The sequence below is a fragment of the Hippopotamus amphibius genome, chromosome 17, assembly GCF_030028045.1.
Source record: "Hippopotamus amphibius kiboko isolate mHipAmp2 chromosome 17, mHipAmp2.hap2, whole genome shotgun sequence".
NCBI classification, from domain to species: Eukaryota; Metazoa; Chordata; class Mammalia; order Artiodactyla; family Hippopotamidae; genus Hippopotamus; species Hippopotamus amphibius.
The window spans coordinates 23,146,698-23,150,988 of NC_080202.1; the positions used below are offsets into that span (position 1 = coordinate 23,146,698).

The window sequence follows — 4,291 nt, forward strand, 5'->3', positions numbered from 1 at the left end:
GGCCCAGAGTGAACAAGTCCCACCTGCAGACAGAGCCTCGAGGCAGCTCAATTAAATATGAGCATGCAGCCGTGCATCTAATATAAAACACAGAAACCAAAGCAAACAGAAAAACCCACTTGGAGGAAACTCATATGTTGAGGGAGAAGAAGACACATAAAAATTATGTCATAGCTTCAGAGATATTTTATCTATAAAACAAGAATAAGATGCAATTGTAAATGGGACTTTAAATTCTAAACTTTTGAAAGCAATAAGAGCTCTTGGAAATTAAACATATGATCACAGAAGTTAAAATCTCAATAGCAGTTTCGGAAGTTAAAATTGAGGAAACCTCCTAGAAAGTTGAAAAAAAAACTGGTAGGGATTTCTCCAAAGAAGACATACAGATGGCCAACAGGCACATGAAAAGCTGCTCAACATCGCTAATTATTAGAGAAATGCAAATCAAAACTACAATGAGATATCACTTCACACCAGTTAGTATAGGCATCATCAGAAACTCTACAAGCAGTAAATGCTGGAAAGGGTGTGGAGAAAAGGGAACCCTCTTGCACTGTTGGTGGGAATGTACATTAATACAGCCACTGTGGAGAACAGTATGGAGGTTCCTTGCAAAACTGAAAATAGAACTACCATATGACCCAGCAATCCCATTACTGGGCATATATCCAGAGAAAACCATAATTCAAAAAGACACACGCACTCTAGTGTTCATTGCAGCACTATTTACAATAGCCAGGACATGGAAGCAACCTAAACATCCATCAACAAATGAATGAATAAAGAAGGTGTGGTACATATACACAATGGAATATTACTCAGCCATAAAAAGGAATGAAATTGGGACATTTGTAGAGACATGGATGGACCTAGAGACTGTCATACAGAGTGAAGTAAGTCAGGAGAAAAATAAATATCGTATATTAATTCATATATGCAAAATCTAGAAAAATGGTACAGATCAACCAGTTTGCAAGGCAGAATTAGAGACACAGATGTAGAGAACAAACATACGCACACCAAGGGGGGAAAGCAGCATGGGGGGTGGTTGGGGTGGGATGAATTGGGAGATTGGAATTGCCATATATACATTACTAATAAGAAAATAAATTTCAAATTGTACATTTTAAATATATGCAGTTTATTGTATGTCAATTATATCACAATAAAAGTTCTTAAAAATAATTTTTAAAAACCAGATAGGGAATATAAGAGAAAAAATAGAGGATCCAGCTGAAATGGATGACATTTTCAAATATTAGGAGGTCAAAAAAAGCAAACAAAAAAGAATAGAGAAAAATAGAGGGGGTACTTCCCTGGTGGTGCAGTGGTTAAGAATTCGCCTGCCAATGCAAGGGACACGGGTTCAGTCCCTGGTCCGGGAAAATCCTACATGCCATGGAGCAACTAAGTCCATGCGCCACAACTACTGAGCCTGCACTCTAGAGCCTGCAAGCCACAACTACTGAGCCCACATGCCACAACTACTGAAGCCCACGCACCTAGATCCCATGCTCTGCAGCAAGAGAAGTCACAGCAATGAGAAGCCTTCACACTGCAATGAAGAGTAGTCCCCCCTCGCTGCAACTTGAGAAAGCGCATGCTCAGCAACGAAGACCCAGTGCCGCCAATAAATAAATAATAAATAATTTTTTTTTAAAAAAAGAAAAATAGAGGGGAGAAACTAATCTAGACATAATTTAGATTATTTTCCCAAACCACAAGAAATGAGTTTCCAGATAGAAAGGGCCTATCAAGTGCCTAGCAAAATGGATGAAAAATGAACATCCACCAAGGCTCATCACTATGAAATTTCAGGACACCAAGGACAAAGAATAAATCTTTCCAGCAAGATTTTAAAAAACAATCAGGGACTTCCCTAGTGGTCCAGTGAATAGGACTCTGTGCTCTCAGTGCAGGGGGCCTGGTTTTGATCCCTGGCCAGGGAATTAGATCCTGCGTGCATGCTGCAGCTAAGAGTTGGCATGCTGCAACTAAGAGTCTGAATGCAGCAAGTAAAGATGCCACAATGGAGATCCCGCGTGCCACAACTAAGACCCGGCGCAGTCAAGATTAAATAAATAAATAAGTAAATAAATAATTTTAAAAAAATCAAAAGTGACATCAAACTTCTCAACAGCAACACTATTGTGAAAACATTTATTAATGTAAGGTCTCAGGAAATTCCTTTGAGAGAAAATTATTTCCAACCTAGAAGTCCCTACTCAGCCAAATTATAAATTCAGTGTGAAAGTAAAGTAAAAATATTTTCAGACATAGAAGAGCTCAAAAAAAAAATTGCTCCCCATTTACCTATTCTCAAAAACAACTAAAGAGTGGACTTCACCAAATGAAGGAATAAACCAAGAAGGAGGAAAAAAATATGACACAATATTAAGGGTCCAACCAAAACAGAGCTAAAGTAAACCCCTATGATGCTAGTAAAGGCAGATCCAACAAGACAGTGGCACAGGCCTAAAGAGGAAGCAGATAGACTAGAGCTGATCAGAAGATTCTGGAAAAGATGTCTAAAGTAAGATTAAATCGAAAGACCATTATTGCTAGAATACTACTCTTAAACGTTTCAAGAGCAGATTTATATAACCAGAGGAAGTTTGGGGTTAAACTAATAGTAAATAAGTAGGAAGTTAAATAAACAAAAAAGTAAGATAATAACCCCACAAAAGACAAAATGTGAAAGAAAGGAAAAGGAATCATAGTATAATACTAAGTTGGATAAGAATAGCATGTACATAGCCATAGTAAAGTAAATGCTGTATGTTGATTTATTGAGATTATACACTAAATGTATGAGAAGGGTAAGGACCTGGGAAGGGTGCATATGTGACATGGTAGGGGACTGTAGAAGAGCTAAGGCCTCATCTTCCACCAAAGGAAGACAATAGATAATGCTTGAATTTGAAAAATAAGAAGTAGCGATGCATGTTGTTTTAGAGATAGGCAGGTAAATTCCAAAAAAATCACTTGAGAAGGTGAAAATTGTTTGCCACTTGGGAGAGTATTTCATCAAAGGGTAGACAGATAACAAAGGCATCAAATTTCCCAATAGGAACATTGTTGTTGGAAAACTTTTAATTAGTGTATAGACTTGGTGAGTGACTTTGAGGGAAAAAGCTATTTCCAATCTAAAGCAATCTGAGGGACTTTCCTGATGGAGCAGTTGTTAAGAATCCGCCTGCCAATGCAGGGGACATGGGTTCAATCCCTGGTCTGGGAAAATCAGAGCAACTAAGCCCGTGTGCCACAACTACTGAGCCTGCATGCCTAGAGCCCGTGCTCCACAGCAAGAGAAGTCACCACAATGAGAAGCCTGCATATCACAACAAACAGCCCCTACTCGCCCCTACTTTAAAACCCAGTGTGTATTTTATTTTATTTTATTTTCAGTTTTTTTTTCAGTTTTTTTTTTTTTTTTTGGCACACGGGCTTAGCTGCTCCGCGGCATGTGGGATCTTCCTGGAGCTGGGATCAAACCCATGACCTCCGCATTGGCAGGCAGATTCTTAACCACTGCGCCACCTAGGAAGCCCCCCCAGTGTGTATTTTAGAGAAAGCCTGTGCACAGCAACAAAGATCCAAAGCAGCCAATAGATAAATTACTTAAAATTAAAAATAAAACAAAATAAAACAATCTGAGAACAGAAAATACAAAGGAGGACTGCTGTTTTACATAATAAAACTTTAATAGAACAGTGTGACAAATTGAAAGAATGTATAACTTTGAAAAGACTAATTACAAAATATTTTACATAATTCTATTAGGGGTACTATATTAATAATTAAATAACTTATATGACTAAATTCATTGGTTAATTATTCTTATATGGAAATTGAAAGCTAATTTTTCTCCTTGATAAAGTAACTAACAAAGGATTAAGTTAAAATGTGAGTGTTCGCTTTGGCAGCACATAAACTAAAATTGGGACCATACAGAGAAGATTAGCATGGCCCCTGCGCAAGGATGACATGCAAATTCGTGAAGCGTTCCATATTTTTCCAATAAAGAGCTAAAAAAGAAAAAAAAAGTGAAAATGTTTACAACTGAATGAATTCAGTGAATTCTTTTGACCCACTTAAAGAAAAGAATATGACATTCATGAAGTAATAACTGAAAAGCCTTTAAAAGAGCTGTTGTGTAGTTCCACAATAATTTAGCTTTTCTTCTTTAATATACCTGCATTACAAGAAAAAACTTCTTTCAAGCCTGAGAAAAAGGAATGAATTCTTTTTTGGCCATCAGGCCCTCTCCTGCCATGTGCTGAGGCCA

At 37.5% G+C, this 4,291-nt stretch overlaps 1 non-coding gene across 1 annotated transcript; it reads left to right on the plus strand.

Moving 5' to 3' along the window:
- Positions 1-3,913: 3,913 nt before the first annotated feature.
- LOC130841158 (U6 spliceosomal RNA) lies at positions 3,914-4,020 on the plus strand. The gene has a single exon (XR_009050194.1). It is a non-coding gene; the product is annotated as a U6 spliceosomal RNA (small nuclear RNA).
- The last annotated feature ends 271 nt before the right edge of the window (positions 4,021-4,291 follow it).